The sequence below is a fragment of the Schistocerca gregaria genome, chromosome 2 (genome assembly GCF_023897955.1).
Source record: "Schistocerca gregaria isolate iqSchGreg1 chromosome 2, iqSchGreg1.2, whole genome shotgun sequence".
NCBI lineage: Eukaryota > Metazoa > Arthropoda > Insecta > Orthoptera > Acrididae > Schistocerca > Schistocerca gregaria.
Window position 1 is genome coordinate 1052898386 of NC_064921.1, and position 21858 is coordinate 1052920243.

The 21858-nt window shown below is 37.9% G+C and overlaps 1 pseudogene; it reads right to left on the reverse strand.

Moving 5' to 3' along the window:
• Positions 1–21858, reverse strand: part of LOC126335580 (ATP-binding cassette sub-family C member 4-like) — a 361394-nt pseudogene that overhangs the window by 87955 nt on the left and 251581 nt on the right.

Consider the following 21858-nt stretch of genomic DNA (forward strand, 5'->3'; position numbering starts at 1 on the left):
TGGTTATTCTCTTTTGCTTTCTGAATGTTAAGGAATAAGGATAATTATGTCACAGGAAAGCACCATACATTAACATTGAGTGTATCTGAGAAAAATACATAGTGTTTATGGTTTCGTGAGTTTCGGTGCTGAACAGCACTCTGATTACATACTTTAAGTTAGAGGTTTTGAGTTCAAGGAAGATATGTGAATTACATTTAAAATTTTCTTGTAGCCAAAGGCTTGGAAAATTTGCCTCAGTGACATTTTGAATTTCCTGGTCATTCGTGTGAGTTACTGGTTTTTCTACATTTTTATTTTGCTCAAACTGACAGTATAACGTTACAATTTTTTTGTGAGTGTAAAATAAGATTGTTCCTGTGGAGCTACTGGGAAACTTCATCTGGGATGACACTGGCAGAAGTGCTAAGATCTTCTCTATTTTTTGCTTCAATAAGCAGATTGGTATCATTTATAAATAGTATTCTTCTGTATTCCTTACACATGAGGGCAAGTCATTTATGTAAACTGGAACAGAAATGGTCCTAAGACAGAGCTCTATGGTACACCATGTGTAATGCTTCTTTCGAATTTAGATGTTTCTGTTGAGGAACTGTCAACTTTATATAGTTGCTGGTAGCATAGCTATGCATGTCATAATTGTTTTTGAATTTGTTTCTAAGTTCTCATGCAAACAGTTATATTTTATACATAAGGTGTGACAAGAGAGTAAATGCCATTGCATTCTATCACTATCATAGCACTAATTTTGCAGTTCTGGACATTTACACTCACATCTCTGATTCACTGTTTTTTCCACTGATACCATTACTGCCAGACTGTGTTGTTTACATTTGCTAGTGATCATTCAGAGTGTTTAAAACAATCTCTGAACTCGCTGATTGTGATGTGCATTATGTAACATGGATTTTGACTGCAAAGAATATTAAGCCAGTTGGAATTCATTGTCAACTTGTATAGATTTGTGGTGCAAATGTAATGACTGATGGAATGGTGAGAAAATGGGTGAGACACTTCAATGACAAAGCACCAAGTGAGTGGCTTCTGTTATCAATGATGATCTGGTTGAGAAAGTGAATGGAAAAATTCATGAAAATAGATGGCTCACAATAAGGATGCTTTATGATGAGTTTCTAAATGATTAACAACTGACAACCATGCCTCCATCCTTGCTACCCTCCCTGTTTTCTGTCCCTGTTGTTTCATAACCTTGGTTGTGAGTAACCAAATCCACTTTCCCTTCTTCCCTTTCTTTCCCCTCTCTCCTCCCTGATGAAGGAACATTTATTCCGAAAGCTAAGAACGTAAATTTTCGGTTGTTTTTTGTGTATCTACTGAGCTGAGGTAAGTACTGGCCAGCCCCTCTATCTCTTTGTTAGTTATGATGAGTTTCCACATTTCAGAAACTATTTTGAATGAGACTGTCACAAACTGCTTATATTTTCACAAATTATGTTCCCATTGGGTTCTGAAAATGCTTATGAACAGCCACAAAATGCAGCAGCTTGGCAGTACTTTACCTGTCTTACGTGATACAGTGATGCAGGAGATGAAGTCTTAAACAGAATCGTAACCAGTGATGAAACCTGGGTTCATCATGTCACTCCAGACTCAAAACAACAGTCAGTGGTGTGGACCCACTTTCGTTACTCCCCAAAAAACACAAAAATGCAAAACAATGTTGTGCACTTTGTTCTGGGACAGACATGGCGGTCTGCTTGTTGAGTTTCTTCCCAAATGTGAAAACATCATTGCGGTACGATACTGTGAAACACTGAGAAAGCTTTAGCATGCAATGCAAAACAAAATTTGGAATGCTCAGTCAAGGCATTGCAGTGCTTCATGACAATGCACTCCCCTGTTCTGCTGGTGTCACTCTACACCTTGTTCACAATTCATGTGCGGATGGATATGTGTGTGTGTGTGTGTGTGTGTGTGTGTGTGTGTGTGTGTGTGTGTGTGTGCGCGAGTGTACACCTGTTCTTTTTTTCCCCTAAGGGAAGTCTTTCCGCTCCCGGCATTGGAATGACTCCTTACCCTCTCCCTTAAAACCCACATCCTTTCGTCTTTCCCTCTCCTTCCTGAAGAAGCAACCATCGGTTGCGAAAGCTAGTAATTCTGTGTGTATGTTTGTGTGTTTTGTTCATGTGCCTGTCTGCCGGCGCTTTCCCGCTTGGTAAGTCTTGGAATCTTTGTTTTTAATATATTTTTCCCATGTGGAAGTTTCTTTCTATTTTATTTACATCATCATATATATGTATGTGCGGATGGATAAGCTTGTCATCATATATATATATATATATATATATATATATATATATATATATATATATACACACACTCCTGGAAATGGAAAAAAGAACACATTGACACCGGTGTGTCAGACCCACCATACTTGCTCCGGACACTGCGAGAGGGCTGTACAAGCAATGATCACACGCACGGCACAGCAGTCACACCAGGAACCGCGGTGTTGGCCGTCGAATGGCGCTAGCTGCGCAGCATTTGTGCACCGCCGCCGTCAGTATCAGCCAGTTTGCCGTGGCATACGGAGCTCCATCGCAGTCTTTAACACTGGTAGCATGCCGCGACAGCGTGGACGTGAACCGTATGTGCAGTTGACGGACTTTGAGCGAGGGCGTATAGTGGGCATGCGGGAGGCCGGGTGGACGTACCGCCGAATTGCTCAACACGTGGGGCGTGAGGTCTCCACAGTACATCGATGTTGTCGCCAGTGGTCGGCGGAAGGTGCACGTGCCCGTCGACCTGGGACCGGACCGCAGCAACGCACGGATGCATGCCAAGACCGTAGGATCCTACGTAGTGCCGTAGGGGACCGCACCGCCAATTCCCAGCAAATTAGGGACACTGTTGCTCCTGGGGTATCGGCGAGGACCATTCGCAACCGTCTCCATGAAGCTGGGCTACGGTGCCGCACACCGTTAGGCCGTCTTCCGCTCACGCCCCAACATCGTGCAGCCCGCCTCCAGTGGTGTCGCGACAGGCGTGAATGGAGGGAAGAATGGAGACGTGTCGTCTTCAGCGATGAGAGTCGCTTCTGCCTTGGTGCCAATGATGGTCGTATGCGTGTTTGGCGCCGTGCAGGTGAGCGCTACAATCAGGACTGCATACGACCGAGGCACACAGGGCCAACATCCGGCATCATGGTGTGGGGAGCGATGTCCTACACTGGCCGTACACCTCTGGTGTTCGTCGAGGGGACTTGAATAGTGCACGGTACATCCAAACCGTCATCAAACCCATCGTTCTACCATTCCTAGCCCGGCAAGGGAACTTGCTGTTCCAACAGGACAATGCGCATCCGCATGTATCCCGTGCCACCCAACGTGCTCTAGAAGGTGTAAGTCAAGTACCCTGGTCAGCAAGATCTCCGGATATGTCCCCCATTGAGCATGTTTGGGACTGGATGAAGCGTCGTCTCACGCGGTCTGCACGTCCAGCACGAACGCTGGTCCAACTGAGGCGCCAGGTGGAAATGGCATGGCAAGCCGTTCCACAGGACTACATCCAGCATCTCTACGATCGTCCCCATGGGAGAACAGCAGCCTGCATTGCTGCATAAGGTGGATATACAGTGTACTAGTGCCGACATTGTGCATGCTCTGTTGCCTGTGTCTATGTGCCTGTGGTTCTGTCAGTGTGATCATGTGATGTATCTGACCCCAGGAATGTGTCAATAAAGTTTCCCCTTCCTGGGACAATGAATTCACGGTGTTCTTATTTCAATTTCCAGGAGTGTATATATATATTAAAAACAAAGATTCCAAGACTTACCAAGCGGGAAAGCGCCGGCAGACAGGCACATGAACAAAACACACAAACACACACACAGAATTACGAGCTTTCGCAACTGGCAGTTGCTTCGTCAGGAAAGAGGGAAGGAGAGGGAAAAATGAAAGGATGTGGGTTTTAAGGGAGAGGGTAAGGAGTCATTCCAATCCCGGGAGCGGAAAGACTTCCCTTAGGGGAAAAAAGGACAGGTGACACTCGCACACACACACACACACACATATCCATCCGCACATCCACAGATCCACAGGGAAGTCTTTCCGCTCCCGGGATTGGAATGACTCCTTATCCTCTCCCTTAAAACCCACATCCTTTCATTTTTCCCTCTCCTTCCCTCTTTCCTGACGAAGCAACTGCCAGTTGCGAAAGCTCGTAATTCTGTGTGTGTGTTTGTGTGTTTTGTTCATGTGCCTGTCTGCCGGCGCTTTCCCGCTTGGTAAGTCTTGGAATCTTTGTTTTTAATATATTTTTCCCATGTGGAAGTTTCTTTCTATTATATATATATATATATATATATATATATATATATATATATATATATATATATATATATATATATATATATGTGCCAAAATATAGCTTGCACGATATATATCTAGTTTCCTCACTATTAAGCCACTGAGTGTTAAACTCAAGTATCAGTTGTTTTAGTATCCTGTAAATTTGTGTCAGTGGCTGTTCTGGTGGTATCATGAGCCAAATGAATCATTTTGCTTTCTCTGTAAAGAAGTAAATTATTTATGTAAATCAGGAACAACAGAGGTCCTGATACACTGAGCTGTACTACACCATGACTTATTTGTTGAATTTCTGATAACTATAACTTTTGTTTGAATTGTATCCCTACTGCTCGTTTTCTATTTTGCAGGTATGATTTAATGATGTTTAGAGCTGTTTCCTTTGTTAAGATGATACAATCAACTAGACTGAAAGCTTTAAATATGTGACAAAATATACCAAGAGGATTATGGCATTGCCCAATCCTTCTGAGATGCAACTGAAATGATTTTCCTTTCTGGAATCCAAGCTCTGTACTATTTATGATGTCACTTATTTCAAAATATGGCATAAATGTAAAAGGCATTATGTTTTAAAGAAATTTAAAAAATGGGTGGTAGGCTAACTGGTATGTAGTTGACAGAGCCAGTAGATCATTTTTTTATGGTAAGACTCTATCTATTTTCATTCTATCTGGAAAACTACCTTCCATCAGACATGAATCAACTAGGTTGTGAAACAGTTTGGCAATTTCAATTGTTGTTAACTTTCTAATTTTATTAGAAAGCCATTTATTTCTTTGGAGGTTTTATTAGAAAATTTATTTATCACTTTTATTATCTCTTCATCTGTTGTAGGATAAAAACAGTAGGAGTTAAATAGCAGAGCATTATTAACCATAAAGCAAAAACTACTTGTCATTTATTCCTAGCCCTACTAAAACATTAATTTTATTACCAGTTTCATTCTCTGAGGTAGCACTTTGTGAGGATTGTTGATGCACATGTTACTAGATTGACTGTGTAATATTTTACTTATTTACCTGCTTTGCGTTCTTTGAAAGTATAATCTTACAAAATACTGCCTTCTCACGTGGTCCTCCAGAAATGTATTTCAAATAGCAAACTAGTTTTCTTCATAGAATTATACTAACTTTTCTCTCCTCTTATTTTGCTTACCATTATTAGTGTTTTCCTCCAACTTGTGTTCACAGTCCCTACCATTATATTATTTTTCATACAGGTACCTTCACTGATAACTGCATTCCAGTCTCCATTATGATGAAATTCTCATCACCTTTAACATATTTTATGTGTTCATTAATATTATGATACACTTCCTCAATTTTACTGTCATCTACCATTGTGTTTCAAATGTGAACTTGTATAATTACAATGTCTGTTGGATATCCATTCCATTTCATCACAAATTTGTCAACTGGGTGCTTCAGGTAACTGTTTGCTCTATTGCAAATTTCCTGATTCATTATTATTCCTACTTCTGCACTAACATAAATAACCTTATGATCTTCACTACAAAACTCCCTCTTTGGACAATAACCTTTCACTGATTCCTAAAATTTTCTCTGGACCCTTTTCATTTCTCCCCTTATACTGTCTAGTTTCACATATTGTCTTGTAAGTGCAACATTACATATTCCCAACCCAGTTAACATTCTGTTTTTGGCTGATATATCCTCCCATGTAGTCGCTACCTGGAGATCTGAATGAGGACTAATTTACTTCTGGAATGTTTCACCTAGAAGGAAACTATCATTACATTTTGAGCAGATAATTACATGAGCAACAGTGATATGCACTAGACTGTGAATCTACTGACAAATTATTATTATTATTGTTGTTATTATTATTATTATTAGTAGTAGTAGTAGTAAAATAGCTGAATATCTTTATGTGTGTTGTCCTTTGAAGCAAATTACTTATGTTATCTCTTAAAATTCCTATACTTACTGTTGCCTTCCAATCGCTTTATGTCTTGTGCAGTACGTAGATATATCTGACGTATCTTGTAGAAAAGTGGCCCAATAATGATTATTACAATAGTAAAGTAGTAGTTAACAAAGACTACCATACAGATTACTCCAATGACAGTCAAACTTATCTGTAAAAGAAAAGATAATAGAAAACTATTGATCTCTCTCTCTCTCTCTCTCTCTCTCTCTCTCTCTCTCTCTCTCTCTCTCTCTCTCTCTCTCTCTCTCTCTCTCTCTCTCTTTTACGAAATTGTAATGTGCTTTTTAGCTTCATTCTGGAGAGAATTTTGTGTGAGACACAGAAGAAAAAGGTTTGTGAAGAGTTTGCTTCAATTACCGATCTTAACAAAAAAACTTATCACAAGTCATCAGTTACATGGCTTACCTGCATAGAGTCTAATAATGCCTTTGGTAACAGTTCATCAACAGCTCCCATATCTTTAGAGAAACGATTCAGGACTCGACCTACAAAATAAAAGTTTTTGAACCCAGGTAAGAAGCTAAAACGGAAATAACATTATTACTTTATGAAAGAATAGGTGTTTTCTGCAGGGTGATCAGTCCTTAACACAATCACTTTTGTGACATGTGACTGGAGAGCAAGGTTAGCTGCTGTGCCCAGGGTGCAGGTGAAATGAGGTCCAGACTAAATACAGTAGAGATTGTTGCATAAGTTGTTTCTAACATACCTAACACAAACATTTAAAAAGAAAAGTTAATTCCTTACGTCAATTAAGCAAGGAGACACTGGAACTGCCTTCCTTCATTGCTCACGCAGTTCTGACATCTGCTTAGGAAAGTGTTCATTACACACTGCAGTTCCTTCTGAGAAATGGTTGAAATTTCTTGAAAAATGTTCATTTTCTGTTGATCTAAAGTGTGTGGATTTGATGTGCACCCTTTTTCTTTAAAAACTGCAGGGAGTTAAATGAGGGCTATAAGGCACCCATGTGTTGTTAGTGATAACTCTATCTTATAAATATCATGAATTAAATGATTAATGGAAAATCTCATATAAAGATGTGAAACAAATACTAACAAAGAGATAGAGGGGCTGGCCAATACTTACCTCAGCTCAGTACAGCCGATAAATACACAAAAAACAGAACCGAAAATTTACGTTCCTAGCTTTCGTAACAAATGTTTCTTCATCAGGGAGGAGAGAAGGGAAAGAAAGGGAAGAAGGGAAAGTAGATTCAGTTACTCACAACCCAGGTTATGAAGCAACAGGGAAAGGAAAACAGGGAGGGTAGCAGATAGAGGCATGGTTGTCATAGCATGAATTTCCTGTAATGAGAAGTTGACCGTATGCACAGCTGCTGAGTCCTACTGAAAGGTCATGAAAGCATGTTCTCTCTCTGTTAAATGGCCAAAAGAGGCTGCAAAATATTATCCACTTATTTCTCCCTGTTTCTTGGAAAAAAATAAAGCCTGTTATTCTCTCACCACTAATACTGCAGCACAATCCTTTTATTTGACCACGCAGGGGTGCCTTGCATATTACATTAGGTTTTTTAGACCACCAGTAATGGTTTTTTTGTGACTTAATGTATCCACTTAGGTGAAACCATGATTTGACTGAAGATAAAGTTAGATGAGGGTCAATTTCTCCAACATGTACCCTATTCAAAATCAATTCAGAAAACCTGCTTTAAGTTCTTGCCCCGCAGTTACTTTGTAAGGCTGTAACATTAGTAATTTTTTAGCCATTTGAATAGAGCCATAGGAAATTCCCATTTGCTGTGAAACACTGAACTGCTTTTCTGGAGCTTTCCAAAGATTATCCAGAGTTTCTTCTGTGAGTACTGTACATGGTTGCCTATGTATCCTGTTAAGAACACTTTCCATTTCATGAAATGTACTTATCAATCAAAGAATCATACTCTGATTAGGAACTTAAACACAAGGAAATTCCTCTATAAATAACCTCCTTATTGCAGTTGCTCATTCCATGCATATTTATGAGTCATACACGAATACTCTTTGGTAAATAGAATACTTAATACTTGTATTTTGCCATTTTACGTGAAACACTTTCAGTCAATACACTGTATTGCATCATTTAACAAGCACATGCTACCTGCACAAGATGTTTACAAAGTCCTCACAATAGATCGAACAGTGGGATGGGTGCAGATGCAGGAGGTGGGGGGGGGGGGGGCAGGGGAATCCTTGTCACCTGTCAGGTGGTTGTGTTGAGGACTGATCATCCTGTATATAAGATCTTCATTTTTTATTACTGTGATCATTCAGTATCATATAAACTGATGAGTTTTAAATTCATTTCACAAGATACCATATGCTAAATATCTCACAAAATCAGAACAGTATTTAAATATAAGATAATGATTAGGTCCTACTCTACTGAATGAACATAGCAAGTGCTGGTATTGAGAAAATGTAAGAGAGAATATGTAAAAATACTGCAAACACGGGGAAAAGAAATAAGTAAACAAAAGAAAACAAATAAATAAACATAAATTGAGAGATGGGGTGACAAAACTAAAGTACAAAGGTAAATGAAAAAGGAAGAAGTAAAATTAGGAATTTTTGTACAGAATAACTACAATATAGTCGTGAAGATTAAACTTCAGTGCATCAGATTAATTTAGCTTAAACACATACCAAATGAGTGGATAATCCGCATTTATACTTTTGTGAAAGCTGCAAAAACTATGAGTCTGTCTTGTGTATTGATTGCGGATGTTGCAATCTTAACATTAATATCAAGGCTTTGTACCAGCATATGGAAAAAAACTCAAGGGAGACATCAGCAATAGTTTATAAACCTATTGCTCTAATATAATGTTAGGAAGAATTCATTGAATCTAGTAGCCAATAATGTGAATGTAACATCATCTACTACCATCAAGAAGATGAATATCATCTGCAGATTTAAAGAAAAAAAAAAGAGTGAGAAAGATCAGCAGCTATTAAATGTAATTAATATACAGCGTTCCACAGTTGCTACCTAAATCATAAACTGAAGAGGTGTGAGATGATGATACATTTTGAATAGTAATAATAAAGTAAAAGTCTGAGATTATGTTAAAAGTCCAACAGATAGATTATCAGAAGATGTGTAAAATGCAAATTCTCATAAATATACTGCTATTAAGTCAGAAATTTAGAAGCATTTATAAAATAAAATGATATTAATTTACTGATGGAATTAGTTTGTTGCTTATGAAGAAATTAATTTAATGTACAAGAGCTATTGAATATGACAATAACACGTACAGTGTAGAATATTTCATGTGGACATCTAATTGAGTCATAAAGTACATACCTGAAGGATTTGAATCAAAGAATCTCATTGATCCTTTTAACACACTATTGAACATTCTATTGTGCAAGCCTTGAGATGAATTCATACACACTTTAAAGAAAAGCATCGCTCTATATGTAGTTATAGCCAAGCAGCCAAGAACGAAGACTGTGTAAATTATAATGTGCTGATCTCTTGTTAATAAATGTTCACCAGATGCCACATTAAAATTAGTTCCAATAACATTTAAATTCTCTTCTGAATATGATTCAAATGACACATTTCCAGCCGTATCATTTTTCCACTGAGCATTTACTGATTCAGTGTTGTTTGGATCCAGAAATGCAGAAAAAAGTCCAGTGAAAGTATCTTCTGTACTGACATAATCAGTAATGTTTTGGACATGTGAAAAGGAAGCAGAAATATTTGCTTCCATTAATTTCACCCTTGCTTCTTCTTGGTTTGTCCTAAAATTAGTAAATACATATAAATTACATCTTATATTTTCATCATTCACTGCAGTGACATATGTAACTACTGGTTTATACCAAACACGGATATGAAGGAGCAAGGTGTTTGTACTTTATTTAAAAACTGAATAAACAATATCTAAGTAGTCAGTCTCTGGATAAATATTTAGAAAGTTAAAGTTACTGCAAAAGATCAAAAACTAACAGTTGCTCAGAGAGACAATAACACCAATTGCATTTATATTAAAAACTAACATACTGAAGACATTAGACAATGATAATGTAAAACAGCTTAGAAAGATTCCAGTGATTGGTTTTACAATGATGCTCTCACTGTGGCACTAGGCATGTACAAAAATTAATCTTCCTCACAGATCAAAAATATGTATTAAATCCAGACACTCTTTGCCAATAGTTACAGGCCTCAGTTGAGGACATAGATTTAATCTTATGGCAAATCAAAACATTTCAAGCTCTACTGGTGTAGTTATAGACTTAAATTCTCACAACAAAATAAAAAAGATACCTACATGTCAATAATCAGTGGCAGTTTGACACAATTACAGAATCACCAAACTGTGCTATCTTTTGAGCATACACTCTTTCCAAAGTATCAGGATAAATTATTTCTCTCTCAAGCACACACTCGACAGAGAACATTACTGTGAAGAGATTTATGTGAATATGACTATTAAGGGGAGATTTACTATCTTTTGGTTCAAAAATCGATTTTTTAAAATTGCATTTTTGGATCCATAAAAGTGTTTAGAATCCACCCCTGAAACAGTTTTTCCGAATACAGAACGGAAATGTTTGTTATTCTCGGTTGAACAAAAAAATGCACCTGCCTGAAATCGGCCTTTTACACGCACCATTTTTTTTTTCAGGAAGTTCGACTTTGTAGCCATGAAAAATTATTCTGTGTGCTTTCCCATGACTAAAACTGACTCGAGTGATCTCTAGATGCCACTGCGTGTCTACTTCATTTACTGACCATCGGTAAATATTGCGGTATAGATTCCTACGGAAGATTCACTTCTTGGATCAGTTTAGTCTGTGTTCCTGGCATGTAAACAAGCACACATGTGACAAGTGTGACAAAAATGCCCCAAAAAACCAGGAGAGACCGTTGCTCGATTGAAAGGAAATTCAAAGGGAACCAGCATATGGCTGAGCATGAGACTACATTCACGAGCACATCCATGAAAAATCTGAAATTGACTGGCTACGATGACATTGAGATTGATCCTGTATTTTCTTACGTAATGCTGGACTTTTTGGCAGTCTTCATCTTTTTATCAACAATATTAAAATGCAAGACCTACAATGGTGACGTCAAATTCACCTGGACCAGTGAGTGAGGCCTTGGTTTCAAGCTGACTATACAATGTAAGTGTCCCGTATGTCAAGTCAAATCATCTCCGATGGTGAACCAGTCGTATGAAATAAATCGTCACCATACGTTCATTATGCATCTGTTAGAACAAGGTATATGCAGTGTGAACTTATTTTGCGTCTGTGGGCTCATGGATGTGTCAATTGGCTTCTCCATTACTCTGTATTACAATTGCCTGGAAAATGTTTACATTGCTGCGAAGGCTGTATTTGAGGTGGTTCAGATCAGAGCAGTATCTGAGAAAGTGGAACTAAATGGACAGACGGGTCAGGAACGAATGCATTTATCAATCTCAGATGATGGATCATGGAAGAAGCGCCGATTTCCCTCACTGTTTGGAATAACTTCACTAATCAGCAAATATTCCAAGAAAGTATCAGATTGTCAAGTAAAGTCATTGTTCTGTCAGAGTTTTGTGATAAGAGAGCGTTACTAGATCCCTCGGAGTATGAAAAATGGTACGAGTCTCATGAAGCAAATGGCAGCACAAATCATTCTGGAAGCATGAGCAAAATGGAGGTTGATGCCATGAACGAGATGTTTTGTCATTCAGAAGAGTTATTCGGTGTGAAGTACAAGTACTATATTGGGGATGGCGATACAAAAACTTTCAAAGGCCTCGTTGATTGGAACCCGTACCCAGATGTGGCCATCAAGAAGAAAGAATGAGTAGAACATGTACACAAAAGAATGGGCACACAGCTTAGAAATGCGAAAAAAAAAGAAAAAAAAAGTAGGTATCAGAGGAAAAGGACAAGGGAAGCTTACTGACAAAGTGATCATGGAGCTTGTAACATACTATGGCTTGGCAATCCGACGGCATTACAATTCGGTGGGACAGATGAAGAAGGCAATGTGCGCAATGTATTTCCACATGTATTTCCACCCATTACACCAAAATTGTCTGGCTGGGGAAACTAAATGGTGCAAGTGGCGCATTGTAGAGGCATGACCAGCCGCTCTCCAAATAAGTTCAAAAAGTGATTCATCCAATCTACGAGGTCCTTTCGGAGGACAAGTTATTGTACTGGTGCTTGGAATGAAACACAAAAAATGCAAATGAAAGTTTGAACGCGTGTGTTTGGAAGTTAGCCCCGAAGGATTTGCATCCTGGTGCGAAGACTGTGGAGACTGTGACTTCCCCATCAGTGAGCAGCTACAACGAAGGGTATTCAGCAATTCTGCCCAGGTCGAGCAGAACACCCTCTATGAGGAAGAGGAAGGACTAGTTTATGGACCTGGAATAGGAAATTTATTGTAAGTTGCATACTATTGCATTTATATGTAGTCAAAACCTCATACGCATTTTTATGGAAATGATTTTTTTCTTATCACGTGGTATGGTAACTTCAAATCTACTGAACCTATTGGCATGATTCTTTGTTTCTGACAACTAAATTGTCTAGGAGGTGTACCACCTTTATTCCGATACATCAACTATAAATATCTTTACTTGGCCGACGAAGTCAAAAAATCGATGACAAAAACCCCTTTTTTTTCCAATGACCGCCATTTTGTTTCCTTTGGTCCAAATAACTTAAGCGAGGTACAACTCCTATAGAATCTTATAAACTTCGCTAACATCAACTCAATTTTGATTTCAGTTGAGCCAGCTGACATGTGACAATCGCGCGTGGAGGTCTACATCGAGATTTTGTTTTGTTCCAATGCCACTTCCGCCTTTGCTCTTCGACAATTCTGGTCGAAAAAATTCTAGTTTATAGAGGAAATGTCAATAAACATTTTAACTAAATTTGACATTAATATCTATAACACATCCCAAGAAAAAAATTTCAAGACACATCCTTTTTTCACTCCAAAAATATTAAACCTCCCCTTAACTATCTATCAACATAAATTCATATCCACAAATGTTGCTAGCAAGAAACTCAACCATGAAATTGAGCACAATATGAATGGCTTAACCATCACCAGTTGCTTTAACATTTATATCATCTCACCCATTCCCAGCTCTTGCTCCTCTGAACTGAACTGAACAGATGGAAACTGTTTGTCCAGGACATCCTCTGTTGCGGTAACCCACAGCACAAACTCACCTTGAAACAGAGCAAGCTGGAACCTTTCCACCTGCAGTTCCTGCACCCCTATTAATATACACACACTGTCTTTCCTAAGAGTCATTAGCCACTGTTTCACAGATATTTGCAATTTAATTCTTGTAAGTTGTAGCTGGATTCAGCCCAAATAGTACTGCTCATCCCGTCTTTCAAGTGACAACATAATGTTGAAGGAAAGTATCAAGTTTGTTTCCCATTACAAATGAAACAATTTTTAGAGCAGTATTATACATACCCATTTGACACAGTAGTCCAGTGTCAACTGTTTCATATTGATCATATTGTAATTCTTCATCTCCTAAACAGCATGTTTGGTACAACAATAATAACTGACTTTACGACCTATGATACTTTGGAAGAAAGGTTATTTTTGTTCCTCTTATAATGATGATATTTTTAGTAGATGGAAAGCATACACTGATCAGCCAGAACATTATGACCACCTACTGGATAGCAAGCATGTCCACCTTTGGCATGGATAACAGCAGTGATGCATCATGTCACGGAACCAATGTGGCCTTGATAGGTTGCAAGAGGGAGTTGGTACCACTTCTGCACAAACAAGTTACCTAATTCCCATAATTACTCTGGGGGTGATGAGCTCTGACACTATGTTCAGTAACATCCCAGACATGTTCAATCGGGGTCATATCTGGCAAACTGGGAGGCCAGCACAGAAGTTGGAACTCACCACTGTGTTCCTCGAACCATTTCATCACACTCTTGGCCTTATGACTGGAGCATTATCTTGTTGAAAAATGCCACAGTCCGTGGGAATCATAATCGTCATGAAGGGGTGTATGTGGTCTGCAACCAGTGTACGACACTCCTTGGCTGTCCTGGTGCCTTGCATGAGCTCTACTGGACCCATGGATGCCCACATGAATGTTCCCCAGAGCATAATGGAGCCATCATCAGCTTGTCTCCATCCTCCAGTACACATGTCAAAGAGCTGTTCCCCTGGAAGATGACGGATTTGTGCTCTCCCATCAGCATGACGAAGAAGGTATCAGGATTCATCAGACCATGCATTGCTCTGCCACTGTGGCAAAATCTAGTGCCTATGGTCATGTGCCAATGTCACTGTGTTAGCATCAGCCGCAGAGGCCCATCATTGGCAGTGTATAGTGCACTGGGTGTTTAGATACACTTGTACTCTGCCCAGCATTAGTCTGATGTTAGTTCCACCACAGTTTACCACATGTCCTGTGTTATCAGTATGCTCCGCCAACGACATCCGACATCTGTAATGAGGGGTGGCCACCCCACCCCACGGTGTCTGGTTGTGGTTTCACACTGGTTTCGCCACATGTTGAAGACACTCAGCACAGCACTTCTCAAACAACCGACAAGTTGTGCTGTTTCTGAAATGCTCATGCAGAGTCTCGGGCCATCACAATCTGCCCTTAAAGTAGATGGATCGTGCGTCTTCCCCATTCTACACAGAAACAGCACACTCGCTGATGCTACAAGCACCATATCCGTGTCTGACTAGCAGTCATTCCTCACCAGGTGATGTTGATGTCACCTGAATGGATTTACACTGATGGCAGGTTAGTGCTCATAATGTTCTGGCTTATCAGTGTATAGTTACAAGGTGCTGAGTCATAAACAGTTGATGTGGGACTAACAGGTAAACATTTTGAAAAATAAGAAATGTTGATAGAGCCTTTACAATTCTATAATCGAAGGAAAGGAAAGAAAAGGAAGAAACAGAAATGGCTCTGTAAAGTCTAAATCAGGAAAGATTTAAGGTGCAAGAAATAATTCAGATGTTAGTCCCAGCAGTTAGGTGAAGAGTAGAACTCTTGTGTAGTTTTGGAATTAACACTAACATACAAGTTGTGTTTTTCTCATTCTATACAACACACATTTTTCTGAAGTTCTTTTATATACAGGAAACATGTTTTCCATCATAATTCATGATTTACATTCTTACAAAACATCCATTTTAAATTAACACCATTTGTGTCTGAGAAGGAATTCTGGTTTTCTTGTCACAAACTTGGAAGAACATATTATTACATTAAAACAACTTCACTTGTTCTGGTTGGGTTCACAGTGAACCACCAATTAGCAATGTTTGTGGATTCAAGCGAACTGCAAAAATAATAAAGACTATAAAACTGAAAAACAGGCAAATAATGGATTGAAATTTATTCTTCATAATCTGCTTGTACATAAGATAGGAGTAAAGGTAAGAACTCATCTAATAGAACATGTACTGAGTCTTGACAGGCAGATGAACAAGGCAGAAAACTTTCCTTTTCTTTAGACGATTAATTTTTTGAGCACTCATAGTCAGCACAATGTATTGAGTTGAGTGTGTGTGTGTGTGTGTGTGTGTGTGTGTGTGTGTGTGCTCCTTAGGCTAAAAAGGATTCATCCAAGTCTTCACTTGTGACTCAACAGATCTACTTTTCAGTCCATTATTACCTTTACTCCTGAAACATTTGCATTCTACCAGGACTTACTACCGTACTCATTTTCATAAGGCACATTCATGAAATGGTAGGCATTAAATGCTACTGGTACTGCATCTATAAAATTAGGAAAACTGCTATTGATAATTCAGTGTAGCAAATATGCACCACTTACCAAAATGATACCCAATAATCTGCTCCAGTCGATGAAAGTTGAGCCAGAAGACAAAAAAGAACTAACCAAGCAAGTAGCCAATAACTTGATCCTGCTGTGGCGTAATCTTTGTAAAGAGTACCTTTTAGTTTTCCTCTTTCTATCATTTCAGCAGTTTCATCAGGTTCATCAAAATCATCTTCTTCATCTTCATCAGGAACGGAGCTCTGAAATGAAAAATAAAGTTGTCAAAAGACACCACTACATCTTTATCTACATCTACATCCATACCCTGCAAAATATTGTGAAGTGCTTGGCAAAGGGTACTTCCCATTGTACCAGTTATTAGGATCTTTTCAATTTCCTTTCAAATATGGAGTATGGGAAGAATGGATTTCAAAATGCCTCTGTGCATGCCATAATTAATCTAATCTTGTCTTCATGATCCCTATGAAAGCAGTAGGTAGGGGGTTCTAGTGTATTCCTAGAGTCATCATTTAAAACTGGCTCTTGAAGCTTTATAAATAGGCTTCCTCAGGATAGTTTTTGTCTGTCTTCAAGTTCAGTGAAAGACTGGTAAGGCATTAATCTACTGGCACAATTCAGTGGGCGGTGGTCAAAATGTTTTCATTTGCCAATGTATAACATGAATATTTGTAGTCATTCTTCCTCCGGTGCTTCTGCTGTCATGTTTATTGTGTACATAAGAATAAATATTATCTGTCTTTTGTACATGAAAATATTATGGGACATAAAAGTATGTGCTAGATCACAATCCTGTAATTGCAAATAGTGCAAACAATAAGATAACCTAAATGTGCTGCCAGAGAACACCACACACATCATAACAAATTATTTACAGTCAATCAGTTACATGTTTTATTTTTTATAGATGATGCCTAATGTAAATAACTGAATGTTTGGTTGAAAACAATAATAAACATTGAGTTGTGAAAGATGGATACTATTTATTGTTATCTACATAATAAACATAATTTTGCTATATGAAATGTGACAGCTAACTTTGTATACAAAGTATTTGAATGTCAAGTTCCATAGGACCAAATTGAGGAGCAAATCTCCAAGGTCATGGACATGTGTCAGTACATGAACATACAACATAAAAAGTAAAACAGATAAAAATGAATGTTCATGAACTTGAAAGAAAATCAATCCATAATTTTAAGAAAACACTATCAGCAATACAATGAGAATCATCTTAAATTTTCAAGGAACTGCTCGACAGAATAGAATGAGTGACCCATGCGGAATCTCTTCAGCTTCGATTTGAAAGCCCGTGGATTACTGCTAAGATTTTTGAATTCGAGTGGCAGCTTATTGAAAATGGATACAGCAGTATACTGCACACCTTTTTCCACAAGAGTTAAGGAAGTCCGATCCAAATGGAGGATTGATTTCTGCCGAGTATTAACCGAGTGAAAGCTGCTTATGCTTTGAAATAAACTAATATTGGTAACAAGAAACAACAATAAGGAATATACATATTGAGAAGCCACTGTCAAAATAGCCAGACTTGTGAACAGAGGTCGACAAGAGGTTCGTGAATTCACACCACTTATTGCCTGAACCGCCCATATCTGAGCCAAAAATATCCTTCTAGAATGGGAAGAGTTACCCCAAAACATAATACCATACGACATAAGTGATTGAAAATAAGTAAAGTAGACTAATTTACATCTTGAAATATCACTCACTTTCGATACTGTTCGAATAGTGAAAATGGCAGTATTAAGTCTTTGAACAACATCCTGAACGTGGGCTTTCCACAACAGCTTACTATCTATCTGAACACCTAGGAATTTGAACTGTTCAGTTTCACTAATCACATCACTGCTCTACTTGAAACTGAGTCAATGTTGCACACAACATCCTTTACTACCAAGCTAGTGTCATCACCAAACAGAAATATTTTAGAGTTACCCATAATACTAGAGGGCATATCATTTATTTAAATAAGGAACTGGAGGGGCCCAAACACTGATCCCTGGGGCACCCCCCACTTGACAGCACCCCACTCAGATCCCACATCATGGCCATTATCAACATTGTGGATAATGACCTTTTGCTGCCTATTGCTAAAGTAAGAGGTGAACCAATTGTGAGCTACTCCCCGTATTTCGTAGTGGTTCAACTTCTGGAGCAATATTTTGTGATCAACACAATCAAATGCCTTTGTTAAATCCAAAAATACGAGAAGCGTTTGAAAATTTTTGTTTAGCCCATCCAGTACCTCACAGAGAAAATAGAGTATAGCATTTTCAGTTGTCAAACGACTTCTAAAGCTGAACTGTACATTTGATATCAAATCGTGTGATATAAAATGATCAGTTAACCTTACATACACAGCCTTTTCGATAACTTTTGCAAACACTGATGGCATAGAAATAGGTCTAAAATTATCAACATTATCTCTTTCTCCCTTTTTATAAAGTGGCTTTACTACTGAGTACTTTAATCGCTCAGGAAACTGACCATTCCTAAAGGAAAAATTACAAATATGGCTAAATACAGGGCTGACATGTGCAGCACAGTACTTTAATATTCTACTAGACACTCCATCATAACCATGAGAGTCTTAAGTCTTCAGTGATTTGATTATTCTCTCAATCTCCCTCTTGTCTGTATCACAGAGGAGTAATTCAGACGTCAATCTCGGAAACGCATTTGCTAAGAAATTTATATGATTCCCTGTAGATACAAAATTTTTATTTAATTCACCAGCAATGCTCAGAAAATGGTTGTCAAATACTGTACATATATCTGATTTATCAGTAACAGAAATATTATTACTGCAAACTGACTTTATATCGTCAACCTTGTGCTGCTGACCAGACACTTCCTTCACAACTGAACATATGGCTTTAATTTTATCCTGTGAATTAGCTATTCTATTTGCGTACCACATACTTTTTGCCTTGCCAATAACGTTTTTAAGCACCTTACAATACTATTTGTAATGGGCTACTGTAGGTTGATTGTGACTATTTCTAACATTTTGATATAATTCCTGCTTTGTTCTACATGATATCCTTATTCCACTAGTCAGCCAACTGAGCTGTCCATTACTGCTAGTACTCCGTTTAGAATGTTCTAGTGGAAAGCAACTCTCAAAGAGCATGAGAAATGTGTTATGGAATGCATTGTATTTATCATCTATATTATTGGCACTATAAATATCTTGCCACTCTTGTTCCTTGACAAGTTTTGAAAAACTCTCTATTGCTGTTGGATTAACATTCCTACGTAGTTTGTAATTAAATACGACATTGGTTAGAGTACAAAAACCTTTTAGTGTTAAAGTTTGTGCATCATGGCCTGAAAGGCCATTCACCCTTTTACTAACAGAATGCCCATCTAGTAATGAAGAATGAATAAAAATATTGTCTATGACTGTGCTACTGTTCCCCTGCACCCTAGTTACTTATACTGGGTAAAAAGAAATAACTGATCAAATGCCTAAAAAGATAATTATTTTCTAAAGAGAATGATAATCTCAAAAGAATAGATATACGCATACTCGACTCGTCAGCAGCATGCACATTAATAAAATGTAATACAAATATTAGCTTTCAGAACTAGTGGCCCTTGAGGAACAAGAGGGAAATTGGTTGGCAGGTGGTGGGGAGAGGGTGGGCTGGAGAGAACACAGGGAGGGAGAGAGAGAATAGAGAGAGAGAGAGAGAATGAGACACTGAGTATGAGAGTCACGCAGGACAGAGGATCAAGAAAAGTAGGGCTTAACTTTCTGGTACAATCCCAGAAGAGCACAGTCTCTAAAATATGAATCTCTAAATCTAAAAGTCAGTGTTGATTACATAAAACTATGTGATGAAAATCAAATGTTAGCTGACAATATTCTAATTGTAATAACAAAAAATGAAACATACATATGTGGATCCAACTGACAGTTGTTTTTTCATGGATGGTTCCACAGTCTTTTCTGATTCTTCTTGATTGCTGACAAGCAGATTTATAAAGTCAGTTTTCTGTGTCATAAGTTCACTGAAAGTACCCTGGTCTTCTATTCGTCCCTATAAAAAGAAGCAGAATCTGTATCGTTATTGGTATTCTAAAGTATCCAGCAAAAAAAATTGAATACACCATATCTCTTTAAGTTTACTTGAGTTACCATTTCTGTAAGAAAATATTATGTTTGTAGTTTTCAACAATATGGCAGCACATAGTAGCAAACATTTATAACAATCACTTCCTTAAGACAACTGTGAAAATTGATATAACCAAAAACATAAAAGCACTATAGTGCAGGTATGATGCAGAATCACAAACACTTAGTGAGACTTGTGCTAGTCAAGAATTTAATAAAGAGTAAGAAAAAACAAATTCCTTTCAACCAAAAGCTATGGAAAGAGGTTCCAAAATATTAAATAATATTCAGATACACTAATTTATCAGAGATTGTTTGAGTATTTCTTCAAAAATAAGGTTATGATTATGGACAGACTGGGTATTAGAAGAGTTATTGAATTCAAAATGTCCTCCTCTCAGTTATTCACATCTATACATAATGTGTGTGTGTGTGTGTGTGTGTGTGTGTGTGTGTGTGTGTGTGTGTGTGTGTGGTTTCCACATCTTCTCCTAAACCACTGGACTGATTTCAACCAAATGTGCAACACATAACCCTTTTTGTCAGCAACAATAGCTGTTGGGGTAAGAAACATATAGCTCAGAACATTTGACTTAATAAACAATGAGATGCCTGAAAAACTGCCACATTATGGATGACATTTAAAATTTACTTCTTTGCTACTAACTCTATTCACAACACATATTTTAGGCAGTATCTACAAGTACCACTCATTTTATGAGACACAGAACAGGAGATAAGACATTATGAATACTGAGATTTGTGAAAAATGCTGCATCATGCATGAAGCTTAAATACTTTTATTCTTTACTACTACAACTCTCCTGCAATCAAGTCAACTTAAGGAAATCCCTGATGCCTGCAGTGCTGTTGACAGCTTTCAACTGCAAATCACCAACAGCTGTAGGCAAAAACAATATCCACCTATAGAGCTATTAAGAGGCACTACCACAAAGACGTTTAAAAATGTCGAGTAGTAGATATGTGAAGCAGCTCTATTTATATATTTGAACATTATGCATATTTCTTTATATGACTCTTTCATAATTTCAAAGGTGTTTTCATGAATATATGGAAATGAAAACACTGGCAAAATGAATACCTAGACAATGCCAGGCTTGTCAGCTAGTAATAAGATATTAAAATGACAAAGTGTCACCAACTGGAAGTGCCTGTATCTGGCTAAGATATTTGATTGCACAAAAGAAAACATTTTACAGTTATCTCGCAAATAAGTGTAATTAACTATTTGATGGAAGATTGGTTAGTCATTAAAATGTTGTCTGTATATACCAGAGTGTATTTCTGAACTTGTGGACTGTTATTTAGAAACTTTGTCTACTGTATATATGCTCACTATATAACAAACAGGAGACTTAGGGCCTGTATCGTGTAACTACATCTCTAGCCTTGATAATGGTATCAGTGTGGCATGGAAGTGAGTCCATAAGTTTCTTCAGGTATGCCGTATTAAACTGAAGCCACATAGTGATGATTAGACCTTGTAACTCAAGCAAATTGATTAGATTAGATTAGATTAATACTTGTTCCATAGATCATGAATACGACACTTTGTAATGATGTGGAACGTGTCAGGTTAATGAAAGATGTCTGTACAAGAAATTACATTACACAAAATATA